This window comes from Camellia sinensis, chromosome 4, assembly GCF_055761805.1.
Source record: "Camellia sinensis isolate YWXY chromosome 4, ASM5576180v1, whole genome shotgun sequence".
Taxonomy (NCBI): domain Eukaryota; kingdom Viridiplantae; phylum Streptophyta; class Magnoliopsida; order Ericales; family Theaceae; genus Camellia; species Camellia sinensis.
In genome coordinates this window covers 31,229,340-31,247,797 of record NC_138964.1, presented here as the reverse complement: position 1 = coordinate 31,247,797, position 18,458 = coordinate 31,229,340, and the positions used below count along the sequence as shown (strand labels likewise).

The 18,458-nt window shown below is 38.4% G+C and overlaps 1 long non-coding RNA gene across 1 annotated transcript; it reads left to right on the top strand.

The window, feature by feature from the left end:
• Window positions 1–13,375: 13,375 nt before the first annotated feature.
• Window positions 13,376–17,571, top strand: LOC145824540 (uncharacterized). Its single transcript, XR_014366285.1, has 2 exons — window positions 13,376–13,939; window positions 17,271–17,571. It is a non-coding gene; the product is annotated as an uncharacterized LOC145824540 (long non-coding RNA).
• Window positions 17,572–18,458: the final 887 nt, after the last annotated feature.

Sequence of the window (18,458 nt, the reverse complement as noted above, 5' to 3'; positions counted from 1 at the left end):
AATGATATTTTTTGTGACAATTTTCAAACTATTGCTGAAAATTAATAATTAGTGACGTTTTTATTAGTGTATGATGAAAAATGTCATTAATTATTATAGGATCTATTAGACAATAAGTATACGGCTTCGTTTGGAAATAGGTTATTTTAGTAACTTTTTGGCTTTTTGGCTAAAATATGAGGTAAAAAAACTAGTATGTTTGGGGTGATTTTTTGGCTTTTTACAAAAAGATATGCAAAAAGTATAGAGAAAAGGAAATTTTTAACTTTTTGGTATAGGTTATAGGCTTTTTGGCCTTTTTAGTAATTTTTTGACTTTTTGACTAAAATATTAACTTGCCAAACGAGGTCTAAGTTTTCCTATTTTTAAGTCAAAGATTGGCCATTCTGAAAATGAATCAGAAGTGTAATGACCAAATTATTTAAATGAAAATAATAAAAATTACAGTAAAATCTAAATCAAATTATAAAATTATATGACTGCATTCAATACGATGGGTTATATATCCGAATGGTTGTATTGTACCCAATACAATGGGTTGTCTATGTATCCAAGTCGGCAAGTTCGAATGGAACTGAAAACAAATTTGATCAGAATCAAGTCAACCGTAGTTTTCAATTTCAAATTAGGTTTTGATTTGGTTTGACCGTTTTTTTTTTACAAATTTAAAAGTCAATTTAAATTTGTCCATAGCTTTAAGAAAAGCTAAATTTGTAATGATAAGATTAATTTCGTAAAAGAGGAGGATCCTCTTCAGTTTAGATTTGTTGTTTAGGTCCGTAGAGCTTACCACGGATCCCATTTCAATAATCAAAACCGTTCATTTTGTCATACATTTCGTGTATTTCATCGATAAAAAAAATTAAGTCAATCCGGTAATTGTAATTTGTTCAATTTTTCACTTAAAAAATAGACAACAATTGTGTTTTTAAAAATAAATCATATATTTTTTAGTGACAAACACAATAAATTGAATAAGTTACAGTTATCAGATCGACCTAAATTTTTGTGTGGATGAAATACACGGAGTGCTCGACAAAATGAATGGTTTGGATCATCGAAACGGAATCTGTGGTGAGTCTCACAGACCCAAACAACACTCTCCAGTCCAAAATTTGGACCGAAGGGGATCCTCTTCATTTGGTAAAAATTTGAGGGGTAATCATACCCCGGTGAAACTTTCAAAAAATAACTACATACTCATGAAAAATTTTAAGATTTTAATTATTAATGTTCATAAAATTTATTATTTTTTTGTAATTATGTTTTTTAAAATATCACTAATTCGATATTTTCTAAAAATTTTAGGCTTTGATCTCAGTTATTTTAAATGTTTTGTTTTTTGGGTAAATGTTCTTGAAGGCTTTGACTTGAGCTTTTAGAAACTTCGAATTTTAAGCACGCAATAAGCCACTTGTTGGTTCAAAAATTATCATATGGGTCCAGAACATCACGTGGCCATATGCGCATTAAATAATGCATTGTGTCATATGGATCAAGAATATCACAGTGACCGTGTGCACATCAAATAAGGCATTGTCATTCTTCTGATATATATATATATATATATTTGATTTTATATAATTATTAAATCCTTACTATTAGTTGGCCACATCACTAATTTGATATTTCTGAAAAAATAATATAATAATCTCACTTGGGCCAAGTGAGCTTTTGTTTATGCATAACAGGTAATGCATTTTTGGACCATTGGGTGGGCCCATCCTAATGTCATGGAAGGCAAAACATTTTTTGGCTACTGGACAGGCTATTTTATTGATGGAAGACAAAACCATTTTGGAAGATTTACAACTAGTCCTATTGAGAAGATTTATTTATCTGTAAATTCTGTTCTTTTTTTTGACTTATCAATGTCTTTAAAATACCATTCATTTACTTTCTTCATCCCTATTATCAACACTATTATGACTCTTCTCTTTCGTCAACAACCCCCTCTAGTCATTGGTGGTCACCTCAAGCACCGGTGACCACCTCTGGCAATAATTTATGACAATATCTTTGAATTGTTTCAACAAAAATAATATCTATCACCACTACATTGCTGCTGTCACCACCTCTACCACTCAGTCATATTTACGCACATACACTTACTGTCATTTATTTATATACTTATTTATCTAAAAAATGCAACCACATAGACATATATAACCCAAACTAATCTAATAAATTTATTAGAAACACGTTCAATGATAAATTTATCGCTGATTGATTTTTAAAAATATTACAAATAAATTTGATTCACTTGCTTACTCATGTTCACTGACTTATAAGAATTCACTATAGCGATCCCGGTTGTCCCTTTACTGTTCTGTTGTGTTCCGGACTCGGTTCCGTGAAGTTGGTAGTGGTATCTATCTTGTTGCCGTCCTTTAATTCCACTTGATTGAGTTTTAGGGTGTTTTGAGCAGAGTTGTTACAGGTTGGTTAGGCCTTGGTTTCAATTCTTTATTGTCCAGTTTTTAGGCGATCCGCTCGAGCGGGTCTTCTTGCGCTCGAGCGGGGATTGCACACCTCCAGTATTTCGTGTTCCTGCAAAATTTCTGCAGATGTGATTTTTACGCTCGAGCGGGTTTGTTTACGCTTGAGCTGTAGCGCTCGAGCGGGTTTGGTGGCGCTCGAGCGGGTAGTACTTTCTGGGTATAAGTTCTGGGAGGTGGAAATCTACGCTCGAGCAGACTGGTTTTCGCGCTCGAGTGGAAGTGCTTTATTCTTGTGTCTTGGCGCTCGAGTGGGCCTTATTGCGCTCGAGCGTGTTCAGATTTTTGTTCATGGCGCTCGAGCGTTGTGTTCTCCGCTCGAGCGGGTCATGCGTATATGAGTTATCCGCTGGGTGATTTTAAATCACTTTTTCACTTCTCTTCTCTCTCTTACTTTTCCAAAAAACACCATTGTTGAGCTTCTCACTCTAGAGCTCTACCTTCTCTCTAGGTATTGATCTAGTAGGAGTGATTTCCTCACCTTTGGCCTTTACAAAAAAGTTGTTGATCGTCGAGGGCTATCTTTTGATCCGAGAAATTCGTGATTTGGAGCATTTTCGTTTTCTTCATCTTCTTGGTTGGGTGTCACTCTTTGAGGTAGGGATAACCTACTCCTCACTATGGGCTTTGTCTTTAAATTTTAGTATTTTGAGATGTTGGGGTTGGTTTGGTAATTTTATGAAAGTTTGGGGCTTTTATGTAAATTTACAAAAGTTGGGGTTTTAGGTATATAAAACCTAGATGCATGTTTGGCTTGGAAAAGTGAAATTAATGTTAAAACATTAATGAAAATGGAACCTAAGGGTTGTAATGTTAATTATGAAAAATGCCCTAATTACATTGGTTAATTAATTTGCACGATTAATTATGGGAAATGAGGAATTGATTTGGAAAGATATGGGATTAAATGGTGTAATTGGATTATTTATCACTCACCTAGTTGGAATGTTGATTATATATCCATTGTTGCATTTATTTTCTGTATAGAAATAACTGCTTTGGGCTATCGGTGAATGATAGTCTTGATTGTTGTAGACAATGCATGATGATTAGCAAACTGAAACTAATCACTGGAATGTGTCATTGAGTATGACGGTTGAAAGAATACATTAAACTTATGTGTTGTGTGATGATGTGTATAATTATTGTTTATATGCATTGTGTTGTGTTGGAGGAGATAGGAGATGTACTCCACGGTTTAGGGGAAGATAGGGGATGGACCTCTAAACCGGATGTTATTGGGAGGAGATAGAGGATGGACTCCATAGATAGAACTCATATGCTTATCTAGTAATGTGTTGACAGAGCTCATATGCTTGTCATTGGAAGTGTGATAATGCTCTTATGCATATCTGTGGAAGTGATGATATAGCTTGTATGCTTATCTGTTGGTGTGTGATATAGCTTGTATGCTTATCTGTTGGTGTGTGATATAGCTAGTATGCTTATCTATTATGAAATAGGGAAGTGCTTAATATGAATTACTGTCTCATATGAGTTGTTTGGCCAGGTTCTGAGCCATGGTTATAAATTGAGAATTGAAAAGAATTGGAAAATGGATTGTAACATGGACTTGTATGTCATGAAACTGTAAAGTGTGATAAGGGAAAGTATCAGTGTTGGCCATCTATCAACTGCTAATCTTTTAGTCATTGTCCATATTTGGTTTAGTGTATTTCTACTGGGCTGTGGCTCACTCTATATGGGAATATCATTTTCAGGTACAGGTAGCATGCCACCTCCAAAGACGTAGCTTGGGAGGCTAGAGGCGGGCGGACTTTTGTTGTTTTATTTCTTTGATGTATTACATGTATATTCAAGCCAAGGGCTTAACGTGTAAATGAGTTATCACTCTTTTGTTGTAACCAAGTGTTAACTTGGAAAGCTGTAACCCTTTAGGGCATTTACTTTTGTTGTTAACATGTAATACTTTTGGTAATGAAACTCTGATGAATAGAAGAAAGTGGAGCTTTTATATATCAATGCATGTCTATATTGATGGGTTAATGTTATTATTTTGAGGGCGTTACAACTTGGTATCAAAGCGTACCGGGTTCGAATACTTTGGGTACGTGGGAAGTGATTAGGATCACAATGGGTTTGTCTCGTTTGATAGAGACTTAGATGTAGTGTCATATGCTATGTGCTTAATTGATAACATGCTTATGTGACTATGTGGGTGTGGGATTTAGTTTCTAGGATGTTGATTGGATCTTTAGGTTTCTGTGAGTCTTGTTGGAAAGGCACTTGATCAATGCTGTTTCTAACCGGAACACTAGTAACGCCTCGGGACTATTATTATCCGGAAATGAAATTCGTAAGTGCTTATGTGTTTATGTGCTTACGTGGAATGAATTACAGTTGTCCATGCATTAGGACGTGAGTGTTTAGTTTTGGCACATTTGTGAATGTGCTAACGTTCTGTATAACCTTTATTAGGATGTCAGGGCGAGGAAGAGGTGCTAGGCGTGGTAGGCCTGCGAGGCAGGAAGTACCATTACCAGTTGATATTCCGGCAGTGCAGGAGGGAGTTGGTCAAGCCAATGTGGCCGAGCTAGCGGGTCAGCAGGCTATGAGTGCCTTGGCCCGAGAGATAGCAGGAGCTTTGGGTATTCTCAGAGCAGGGAATCAGGCAGCTGAAGCAGGGCCTTCTATCTTGAAGAGGGAGTTCTTCCGGTCTAATCCGGACGAGTTTGTTGGAGATCCGAAGGAACCACTAAAGGCTGACGAGTGGTTAGAACAAATGAGTAAGACGTTCGAGATGCTTGGCATCGAGGACGGAGCATTGAAAGTGACTTTGGCATCCTTCTAGCTGAAGGGAGATGCGGGTCAATGGTGGAAGTACGAGAAGGCTCGTGTTGGTGGTACATGGGAGGCGTTCGTAAACGCATTCCAGGAGAGGTTCTTATCTGCAGTGGCTAGGGAGAAGCTGAGGGATCAGTTTAGCCGGCTTAATCAGTAGGGTATGTCTGTGACAGAGTTTGAGGCCACTTTTACTAGTTTGTCCAGGTTTGCACCTGAGTTGGTGGTGTCCGAAGAACGCCGTTGCTATGAGTTTGAGCGGAAGTTGAGGCGGGGCCTCAAGTTGAGGGTTGGTGGGTCTTACATCCAAGAGTATAGACATTTAGTGGATGATGCAGCTCATATGGAGCTTATGATGCAGGAGGAGGACGAGGAGAAACATAGAGGCTCCAAGTGGGGCCAGGAGGGTCAGGGTGATGGCAGGAGAGAGAGGGGTTACAACCCTCAGCAGTCTTAGGGTGGAGTTGCTAGATCGACCTTTCCGGTGCCGAGTGCAGGTTTGGGGAGAGGCAGTTAGGGAGGCTTGACTTGTTTTGCATGTGGCTAGCTGGGTCACAAGTCTTTGGTTTGCCTGCAGAAGGGAGGGGGTCAGCGAGCTGCTTCCTCATCAGCTAGACCTCAGGGCCAGAGTCAGGGCAGGGGGCAGCCCTTGTCTTGCTATCAGTGTGGTCAGCCTGGGCACCTGAAAAGGTATTGCCCACAGTTGAGTGCTACTTCAGGAGCGTCTGGTTCTAGACAGACGCAGAGTTATCAGCCAGCTCAGTCTGTGCAGGCCTCGCGGGCCAATCCAGGAGCTTCGTCATCCCAGTCAGTGCAGCAGTCGTATGCTCCGAGGGGTGAGCAGGTGGATCAGGGGCCTACAGGGCGCGTGTATGCTGTTACCGCGCAGGATCTAGTACCGGCTCCATCAATAGTGAGAGGTACTTTTCTGTTTTGCAACTCGGTTGCTAGTGTGTTGATTAACACGGGTGCATCTCATTCTTTTGTATCTGCTACATTTGCATCTGTTTTGGAATTGGAGTTGGCACAGTTAGCATCCCCTATTTGTGTGGTATCGCCTATTGGTGGTGAGTTGATCTTGGAACAAGGTGTTAGAGGTTGTGATATAGAGGTCGCCGACCATAGGCTTCCTTTTCCTTTTGTAGTTATGCCCATGAAGGGTTTTGATGTTATTTTGGGTATGGACTGGCTATCGTCATACCGGGCTGTCATTGATTGCTACCGCCAGAGGGTTACGTTATGTACCTTGAGCGGGGAGTGGTTCCATTACTTGGGAGACCGGGTTGGTAGTGTTTTGCCACCGGGGTATGATTCGCGAGGGCGGAGTGAACTTAGTGGTCTACTTGCTAGCTTTGAGAGTGGTGAGTGTGGTGAGACCCAGCTTGTGTTGCCGAGGGTGGTTTGTGAGTATTCGGATGTCTTTCCTGAAGACTTTGTTAATTTGCTACCTCACCGAGAGATTGAGTTCTTTATTGATCTAGTGCCCGACACGACGCCGATTTCTATGGCACCTTACCGTTTTGCCCCAGCAGAGTTGGTTGAGTTGAAAGTTCAGCTCCAGGAATTGCTAGATAAGGGTTTTGTTCGCCCTAGTGTTTCGCCGTGGGGAGCACCGGCCCTCTTTGCTAAAAAGAAAGATGGTGCCTTGAGATTGTGTATAGACTACCGGAAGTTGAATCAAGCTACGGTCAAGAATAAGTACCCTATGCCCCATATAGATGATTTGTTTGACCAGTTGAAGGGTTCCCGTTGTTTCTCTAAGATAGACTTGAGATCGGGTTACCACCAGTTGAGGGTCAGGGAGGAGGATATTCCTAAGACGGCATTCCGTACGCGGTATGGCCATTATGAGTTTTTGGTGATGCCATTCGGGCTTACCAATGCACCGGCAGTCTTTATGGACCTGATGAACCGGATCTTCCGGGAATTCTTAGACCGTTTTGTAGTTGTTTTCGTGGACGACATCCTGATCTACTCACCTTCAGAGGAGGAGCACGATGAACACTTGAGAGTGGTGCTTGAGTTGCTTAGAGCCCATAGGCTGTATGCCAAGTTTGGGAAGTGTGAGTTCTGGCTGAGGGAAGTCAAATTCTTAGGCCACGTAGTATCCGGGAAAGGGGTGTCCGTTGATGCATCCAAGGTTGAGGCAGTGCAAGATTGGGCACAGCCTAAGAGTGTGTTTGAGATCCGCAGTTTTCTGGGATTAGCTGGGTATTACCGTCGGTTTGTGAAGGATTTCTCCAGGTTAGCTTCGCCGTTGACTAGATTGACTCGGAAGGGAGTCAAATTTGTGTGGAGTGAGACTTGTGAAAAGTCGTTCCAAGAGCTGAAGGTTAGATTGACCACCGCGCCAGTTTTGATTATTCCGGAGAGAGGGTTGGGTTATGCGGTTTATTGTGATGCCTCACGAGAGGGTTTGGGTTGTGTGTTGATGCAAGAGGGGAAAGTGGTAGCTTATGGCTCACGTCAGTTAAAAATTCACGAGAAGAATTACCCTACACACGACCTAGAGTTAGCGGCAGTGATCTTTGCCTTGAAGATTTGGAGGCACTACCTTTATGGTGAGAGGTTCGAGGTGTTCTCGAACCACAAGAGTTTGAAGTATCTGTTTACACAGAGAGACTTGAATTTGAGGCAGAGGAGATGGATGGAGTTCATTGAGGACTATGATTTTGAGTTGCACTATCACTCGGGGAAGGCCAATGTTGTGGCCGATGCCCTTAGTAGGAAATCCATTAGTGATGTAGCTTGTATAGCCATCCGGGAATGGGGGATGTTGGGTGTACTTGGCGAGTTTGATTTGCATCTGGGCGAATCTGTTGAGGCTGCGGCCTTGTTTTCTGTTGTTGCACAGCCTACACTTGTGACTAGAGTGTTAGAGGCACAGAGAGGTGACCTTGAGGTAGAATCCCTCCGAGAGAAGATCTCAAATGGAAAGGCTGAGAAGGGTTTGACGGTGTATCCCGACCTGAGTGTGAGATACCGAGACCGTCTGTGTGTGCCGGAGTCTTGCCGAAAGGAAGTACTCCGAGAGTTCCATCATTCACGTCTTGCGGTGCATCCCGGAGGTACTAAGATGTATCGGGATTTGGGTCGCCAGTTTTGGTGGCGGGGTATGAAGAGAGATGTGGCTGTTTTCGTATCGAAGTGCCTTACTTGCCAGCAAGTGAAGGCCGAACATCAGAGGCCAGCGGGTTTGTTGCAACCCTTGCCTATTGCCGAGTGGAAGTGGGAGCATGTCACTATGGACTTCGTTGTAGGTCTTCCGAGGACTCAGTGGGGGTAGTGATGCTATTTGGGTGGTTGTAGATTGGTTGACTAAGTCGGCGCACTTCATTTCCCTGTGCGTGAGAGATTCGGTAGATCATCTCGCCGACTTGTATATTCGGGACATAGTGAGGTTGCACGGGGTCCCAGTGGCGATCGTCTCAGATAGAGATCCTCGTTTTACTGCTAGGTTGTGGCAGAGTTTGCAGTGCGCCATGGGTACTAAGTTGACCTTTAGTACGGCTTACCATCCTCAGACTGACGGGCAGTCCGAGCGTACTATTCAGATCCTTGAGGATATGCTTCGGAGTTGTGTCCTTGACTTTAGTGGGACGTGGGAGAGGCACTTGCCATTGGTAGAGTTTGCCTACAACAACAGCTTTCAGTCTAGTATCGGTATGGCACCGTTTGAGGCCTTGAGGCCTTATAACAAGCCTCCTTCCGGACTCGGTTCCGTAAAGTTGGTAGTGGTATCTATCTTGTTGCCGTCCTTTAATTCCACTTGATTGAGTTTTAGGATGTTTTGAGCAGGGTTGTTACAGGTTGGTTAGGCCTTGATTTCAATTCCTTATTGTCCAGTTTTTAGGCGATCCGCTCGAGCGGGTCTTCTTGCGCTCGACCGGGGATTGCACACCTCCAGTATTTCGTGTTCCTGCAAAACTTCTGCAGATGTGATTTTTATGCTCAAGCGGGTTTGTTTACGCTCGAGCTGTAGCGCTCGAGCAGGTTTGGTGGCGCTCGAGCGGGTAGTACTTTCTGGGTATAAGTTCTGGGAGGTAGAAATCTATGCTCGAGCGGACTGGTTTTCGCGCTCAAGCGGAAGTGCTTTATTCTTGTGTCTTGGCACTCGAGCGGGCCTTATTGCGCTCGAGCGTTGTGTTCTCCGCTCGAGCAGGTCATGCGTATATGAGTTATCCGCTGGGTGATTTTAAATCACTTTTTCACTTCTCTTCTCTCTCTTACTTTTTCAAAAAACACCATTATTGAGCTTCTTACTCTAGAGCTCTACCTTCTCTCTAGGTATTGATCTAGTAGGAGTGATTTCCTCACCTTTGGCCTTTACAAAAAAGTTGTTGATCGTCGAGGGCTATCTTTTGATCCGAGAAATTCGTGGCTTGGAGCATTTTCGTTTTCTTCATCTTCTTGGTTGGGTGTCACTCTTTAAGGTAGGGATAACCTACTCCTCACTATGGGCTTTGTCTTTAAATTTTAGTATTTTGAGATGTTGGGGTTGGTTTGGTAATTTTGTGAAAGTTTGGGGCTTTTATGTAAATTTACAAAAGTTAGGGTTTTAGCTATATAAAACCTAGATGCATGTTTGGCTTGGAAAAGTGAAATTAATGTTAAAACATTAATGAAAATGGAACCTAAGGGTTGTAATGTTAATTATGGAAAATACCCTAATTACATTGGTTAATTAATTTGCACGATTAATTATGGGAAATGAGGAATTGATTTGGAAAGATATGGGATTAAAGGGTGTAGTTGGATTATTTATCACTCACCTTGTTGGAATGTTGATTATATATCCATTGTTGCATTTATTTTCTGTATAGAAATAACTGCTTTGGGCTATCGGTGGAGGATAGTCTTGATTGTTGTAGACAATGCATGATGATTAGGCAAACTGAAACTAATCACTGGAATGTGTCATTAAGTATGACGGTTGAAAGAATACATTAAACTTATGTGTTGTGTGATGATGTGTATAATTATTGTTTATATGCATTGTGTTGTGTTGGAGGAGATAGGGGATGTACTCTACGGTTTAGGGGAAGATAGGGGATGGACCTCTAAACCGGATATTGTTGGGAGGAGATAGGGGATGGACTCCATAGATAGAGCTCATATACTTATCTAGTAATGTGTTGACAGAGCTCATATGCTTGTCATTGGAAGTGTGATAGTGCTCTTATGCATATCTGTGGAAGTGATGATATAGCTTGTACGCTTATCTGTTGGTGTGTGATATAGCTTGTATGCTTATCTGTTGGTGTGTGATATAGCTAGTTTGCTTATCTATTATGAAATGGGGAAGTGCTTAATATGAATTACTGTCTCATATGAGTTGTTTGGCCAGGTTCTGAGTCATGGTTATAAATTGAGAATTGAAAAGAATTAAAAAATGGATTGTAACATGGACTTGTATGTCATGAAACTGTAAAGTGTGATAAGGGAAAGTATCAGTGTTGGCCATCTATCAACTGCTAATTTTTTAGTCATTGTCCATATTTCGTGTAGTGTATTTCTACTGGGCTGTGGCTCACCCTATATGGGAATATCATTTTCAGGTACAAGTAGCATGCCACCTCCAAGGACGTAGCTTGGGAGGCTAGAGGCGGACGGACGAACTTTTGTTGTTTTATTTCTTTGATGTATTATATGTATATTCAAGCCAAGGGCTTAACGTGTAAATGAGTTATCACTCTTTTGTTGTAACCAAGTGTTAACTTGGAAAGCTATAAGCCTTTAGGACATTTGCTTTTGTTGTTAACGTGTAATACTTTTGGTAATGAAACTCTGATGAATAGAAGAAAGTGGAGCTTTTATATATCAATGCATGTCTATATTGATTGGTTAATGTTATTATTTTGAGGGCGTTACATTCACCATCCTCTCACACAAATATAGAAACACAATAGAGACCGATAAATTTATCACTGAGAAAAAAACCTAAAAATACATTCAATGATAAATGTATCACTGAGTGATTTGGGAGAAAGAAAAAAAAAAAAAAAACTACATTTAGTTGTTCTCATTTATACTTCTATTCACTTACTCACCAGACTCTTTCATCCTACATACATATACACAATCAAAACCTGATAAATTTATCACTGAAAAATAAATTTACAATAGATTTGTTTTTAAAAACAAAGAGAGAGAGAGAGAGAGAGGGAGAGAGGGGGGGAATATTGTTGTTTAGAGTCATTTGGAGTTGATTTCACCATTGAAACAACTAGATCGATGTAGATCTAGAACTAAATCGATGGATCAGCGATGATAGAGTGGAGATCGAAGATGTAGAATGTAGATCGATGATGGTTAATGTGGTTGGTGAATGATGGTGGTGGATTCGTGACGGTGCAGTATAGATCGATGACGGTGGCAGTGGTGGTGATGGTTGGACGACGACGACGACGACGACCGTGATGGTGGTTGTGGTGACGTTGACGGCAACAGAGGAGAATAGTGGAGATGGTTGGTGAACAATGGTGGTAGCGATGATTGGCGAAGGTAGTGATGGTGGCCGAAGCAGGTGAACAATCATGGCGACGTTGGTGGTCTAGCGATGGTGGCAGTAGTGGTATGAAACTCTTTAGAGAAATGGTAGCGAGAGAGAGAAGAGTTTTCTCTATGTGTGTGTGTGTGTGTGAGAGAGAGAGAGAGAGGGAGAGAGAGAGAGAGAGAGAGAGAATAGATACAATTAGTGGAGGAAGAGAGAGAACAAAGATTATTTAGGGCAACATTAAACACTCAAGGGTAAAAAGGAAAAAACAATAGATGGGTCAAGACTTATGTGTGCATAAGATTTTGAGTGAAGACCTAATAGGTAATAAGTTCCAAAAGGGGGACCAACCCGTAATAAGCCCGAACATTTTTAGATCACTCAACGAGCCATTTTAGTCTCACAAAAGGAAAAGAATTTTGGGTAAATTACACTGCCACCCTCTTAATAACTTTGAAATCAGATTATCACCTCTCTATTCGTCGAAACCACAATGACCTCCATTGTCAGATGATACTGTATAATGACATGATAAATTTACCATGATATCCCCACCATCCTACACACTTTTGCAGCCCTTGTTTTGTATTACATATATATATTGAAATTCCTAAATTTCCACAAAATTAGATTTAACATAATACCACATAGACATGGATAAGAAAATCCATACCTCAATTACAGAAAAGGAGAAGAAAGTCCCAAAATCAAACGTGGTGTAAAGATGATCCGCTCTTACTAGATTGAAGCCTTAGACATGCTCTACAATCCAACTCAAAGAAATGAGGTGAGAAAATGCTCTGAAGTAGTGTAGATTGAGGGTTTTGTGGAGTTCGGACAATGATTTAGAGAGAGACGAGAGAAACCGAAGAAAGAGAGAGAGAAGAGAGAAAATGAGTGTGTGAAAAGTGAGGAGAGAGTGTGTATATGTCCATATATAGTGTGAGGGAAAAAAGTGAGTTTTGGCCCACAAATCTGATTATAAGGGCAGTTTTTATGCGCTGAATTTAAATAGACTTAGAGCGACCAAACTTGCACTAGAATGGTGAATGAAGTCTTGCAGTATCTCAAGTTTTAGAAACTCAGAAATGCGAAGGCCTAAAGACCGCTCAAGTGACAAAACCCAAGCTAGAGCAAACTGTGTTGACAACCCAGATGTTCTAACTACAAACGGACATAACTCTATCGTCTGAATTCCGTTTTGGGCAAATCAAAAGTCTAAAATGAAGTCCCTACAAGAAGGTATCCAATGATTCTATTTTCACATCAAATTTAAAATGTGGAGAGAGAATGAGCCAAAACAATAAAGATGATACAAGTAACAAACATTTGAATCATGGTTTTAATCAAATTTTACTTAACTATTAGGATGACATATTAATAATACTCAAATATCAGTTATGCTGACATATTAATAATAGGGCACTCAGGTTATAAATCTAATTTTAAATTTTATTTGTTTAAAAATTCACATTATAAAATATTTTGTCTATAAAGATAAGTTCTTATGAAATGACCAGAGTAACCTCGTGTATATATATATATATATATATATATAAATAGGATATACGGTTGAATTGAAACAAACTAAACACACACACTCTTTCTCCTTTCCCCTCTCTCTCTCCTCTATTCTTCATCTGTGAGCTAGGGTTCTTTATTCCCTCTGCCGAGCCCTTATGCTCTGCCGGCGGTGGCTGTGGAGGTGGTGGTGGCCGTACGAAATTGGCGATGGGCTTGGAAGGAGGAGCTCATCTTCGTCAATGCTTCTCTCTCTCCCCCCTCTCTCTCTCTCTCACGCTGCTCTAGCGGCTTTGGCGGCATCGAGATCTGGCCGAAAAGTCAAGATCTGGTTGAGATCAAGCTCAATCTCTCTATCTCTCTTCAATTCCGGTCACCGGAGACTTCAAATCTGGCACTGCCGACACTTTCCTCCACCAGCCGCGATGTCCATATCCAGATCTAGATCATGGTGTGTCTGGTTATATTATGCGTTGATATGCATATACATGTTGTAGGAGCCCAGAAAAATTATTAGCTCACTTGGGCTTAAGAGTGGGCCAAAGCCAACAAGCAAACCCACCAAACAAATATCTACCAAGCAAATATTACACCTCTATAAAAGGAAAGGAGGACATAGAAGGTAGGTGTAATGTCCCAAAATTTATTTTTTGTAAATAGTCAATGCATAAATTAATTGACCAATATTTGGATTGGAGTGTTTTGTAAAATTATGTGCGAAAATGGTTCAATTTTATAATAAATTTTATTTTTTAAAACATAATTTTCGATCTCAGAAATTATAAAAATTTTATTATGTTGTTTTTATAAGAGTCTAGCATGTTGGAAAAAATTTCATAAATTAATTGATGAGTATTTATTTTATAAAAAAAAATTTGCGGACTGATTGGTATTCAATTTAATTTATAGCGGAATTTGAAATTGAGTTATGGGTGTTTAGACCATGATTTGAGATAAATTTGTTGAGTCTATTTTGGTACATAATTGGACCATATTTAATTTATGGGTAAGACCCATGATTTAGATTTAATTTAATTTGTGTTTGTTTAGTGACTTATATTTAACTGTTTGGTCCTTTTTAATTATGTGATTGGTAGTAACCACTTTGGGAGTTGTTATTATTTATTATATAGGATTATAATAAATATTTGATAGTTTTGAAATGTTATTACAAAAATTATTTTTTTTTGGGAAAAACAAATTTTGGGAAGACAACTCACGTGGGTTGCCCTCTTTTTTTTTGTCCTTGCCATCTATTCCCCTTCGTTTCCTTTTCATTTCATTTCATTTCTTTGTTGGGTTGGCAGAGAGCTCGGCTCTCTTTCTTTCTATCTCAGCGTGTCTTTCTCTCTCTCTCCCTTTCTCTTTTCTCCATTGTTGTTCAATCTTTGAGCTTCAAATGGGAGTCTTTAGTGTGAGATTTTGCAAAAGTGTTGTAAATGAAAGTCGGAGAGCTCGTCGCGATCTTCGCAATGGTGGTCTCGGATCCATGACCGGGCGATGTTTGCATTTTCGGATTTTCTTTTCTTCATATTTGATGTAGAGACTTTTTTCATATTTTTACATTAAAGCTATGTTAGGATTAGTTTGAGAAAATATGTCATTTTAAGAGGTATTGCATATATATATATATATATAATTTTTAGATTTTTATTTGGTAATTTTTGGAAGAAAAATTACGTTGAAATGTTATTGTATGATTGTATTTATATCATATTATGATTAGATAATTTATTTTGAGAAATATAAAGTTGAAATATTTTTTTTATCTTTGATTTTAGAATTTATTTTTGAGAAAAATAAATTGATATTGAGGAATATTGTGTAAATTGTTAAGTTGGGATTATAGAGTTGTTTTGGGATTAAAAACTTTAAAAATGTTACATTCATGATATTTTTTGAAAAATGATATGTTGATGATTTAGTTGTGTTCATTTTTGTGAAAATAAAAATGTGAAATGTGGGTTTTTGAACTCATAACTTTGAAAATGTTACTCTTGGGCATATTTCATAACATTTGCTGTAAATATCATGTTGGTCAGGTAGTTTTTTTTTTTTGTTTTTAAAAAAAAGGTGGTGAAATTGTTATTGGTAGAGAATTTGGGACAAATATTACCTCTTTAAGTTGGCATGAAAATGGTTATGTTGAGATATGGTTATGTTAGAGGGATGAGACATGTGAAGTTAAGTTGGTGTTATTAATTTGGAAGACGGTGAATATAATGAATTTACTAATTTGATGAATTAAATTAGTTTGGTTAATATTTTAAATCTTTCGTAATTAACGGGGTGTTATTGGGTTTTAATTCCTAACTTTAATATTATGAGATTAAAAGTGACGAAGTTGACCAAGTATGAGGTTTGGAGAAATAAGCGAGATTAAGTTGATGTGGTATGGTATTGGATTCCTAATTTTACTAGTTGAGTAATGTTATAATAATAATTTCATACTTCAAAATTTTTATGAGATTTGAATTGTTTGGCAGTTTTTGACAAGAAAAGAATAAAATGTGATTTTAGCTCGTTTGAAGCAAATGGATGAATTGGATTAAAACAAAAATGAGTTATCAAAATTTTTATTTATTTATTATTTTTTCTTGGTTTAATTCGATGGGGTGGATGTTGATAATTGGAAAGTGAATACTCGTGTTATATTTTATAATTATAATTAAGAGAAGATTTTGGTATAATTGATTTAAGTGTTAGGATATTCACCTATACTTATTGAGAATTATGATTGAACTTGAAGATCCCGAAATTTCACTTGTATGAGAAAATGGGAATTTGATTCTATTAAACGTTTGGGGTTGGGATGAGTTTTGAAAAAATTGTAATTACATTTTATTGATAATGTATGTGAGTTAGAAATTGATGAAACCTTGAACTCATTTTGGTGTCATATGTTATTGATATTGATGAACCTATTGCTTAAAAGTTTTGGTTTTGGTAACTGGTAGAGGATTACCATGTTGGTATTTAAATGAGGAGATCCTTGGAAAGGTAAAAAAATATTTGATTTTCGAAGTTTGGTTATATAAAGAATATTGTTGAATTGTCTTCAAAAGACTAAGTTGGAAGTTGTTGATTTACATGTGGTACATATATGAACATTGACATTGTTATATTATCTCTTGGAATTGTATCATGATATTACATTGATAGAGATATGAGATTTGATCACAATGGAACATTGTGTGGTGGAATTCAAATTGGAACTATCGTAATGCATTGTTACATATTGCATTGCCATTCCATTTCATTGTTATCATGGATTTTGAATTGTAATTGAAAACTATTGTTTTGAGAAAGGAATTGTTTTTGGGAAATAAGATCATTTGGATTTGTTTTGGGTAAATATGTTGGTAAGTCTGGATAGGGGGTGTAGTTTGATATTGGTTTAAGTTGGCCTGAGTGTCCATGGTGAAAAACCGAAAACACGTGCGGAGGAGGTACCAATGCCCTTCCGGTGAGAGATCAGTAAAGTGGGGATTTGGTAGTGCTTGATATGCCTACTTGCAGACACTAGTCTAGGGATTACCAGAGTCGTATTTACCACCTTGAAATTTTATTGAAATTGTTGGATTAATGTGTTTTTAAATTAGCACGAGATTTTCAAAAGATGAGAAAAATACTTTGAGCATGACATGGCATATGCATTCATCTCTTATGATTGTATAAAAATGTATTTAATGCTTTGTTAAATGTCATTATGAATGATTTAGTTGTTTGATTCAATTGGCAATGGGATAATTGAACGAATTGGAAAAGGATGTCCTATTACTATTGAAGCATGTTTATTTATTTAAGTTAACTAGTTGTAGTTAATTAAATAAATTGGTATGATTTCATGTATATGTATGAGTACCTTTGTACCCGCATATCTTCTAATGTTTTAATATGAAATTGTTTGGTAAGCTAGTGGTTGCTCACCCCCTGCCTGTACATGTGTACAGGGAATGCATTTCGGATTTGAAGATCAAACAATGGGTTTTACTATTTTATAAGTGCAATGTAGTGATGGATTGTACTACTTCATTCGTTTGTTTGGCTAAGTGCTATTATTTTGTAAAGGGTAGTGTCCTCTACTTTATTGTAAGTCTCAGGGCATTTCTTTTATTTGCATGTAAATGTCTTTATTGTATCACGAGAGGGAACATGTATATTCAATTATTTATCATTTCATCAAAGGATGAATTGTCATTTGTAAATGAACTTAATTAATGAATATTGGTAATGTTATCGGAGTAATAAAATTTCGGGCGTGACAGTAGGGGTCTCTCTCTAATCTCTAGAACACAATACACACAACACCTTTCATTTCTTCATCTTCTTTCTTTGATTCAAGTTGCTAACTTTATCATCGGAGTGTCTCTGGCCGGCAACCCCGATTGGGTGATGCCGACTATGTTCATCTTTACAGATCTATAGGGGTCAAGCTCATCTCTTCGTTGGCTTCCTTGAGGCTAGGTCTGAGCTTGGCTTTCTTCCCACTGGGTTTACAAAAATTAAAAATAAAGGTTAACAATGGTGAACTTAACAAAATGTATAAAAAAAAATGAATTAGTTGAATGCAACTCACAGGATCTTTCAAGTATGTGAATTGGCCTTTTACTTTGCATGTCCTCCTATTGTGTCCCAACTTACCACAATTCTTGCATGTAATATGATTTGCCCTCATTCGTAGCTTAGTTGAATCAATTGCGTCAATTGGTACATTAGTGTCCTTCCTCTTATTCAGTTTTGGCCTCCCAACTCTTTTTTTTACATCAGGTGGTAGCACTTTAGCATATTCAGTTGTTAGCCACATTTGTCTACCATTGATTGGACTTAACATGTTCTCATATATTCTCAAGTAAGTTTCCACTTTATAGTACTGATGCATAAACTTCTAGTTCTTCACCATATAGTTTGCAGCAGCAACAGCAACAGCAACAGCAACAACATGGGTACAAGGAATGCTTGACAGATCCCATTTCTTACATCCACAAGTCCACTCTTTTAGGTCCACCTTATGTTGCTCACTATATGGGCCAATAACTTCAAATTGGAAACCCCATTCCATCTTGGAATCCAACCAGTTGCACTCTTCTCTACCTTTTCCAAAATATGTTGAATCTTAGGATATATAGGACCTTTGTTGT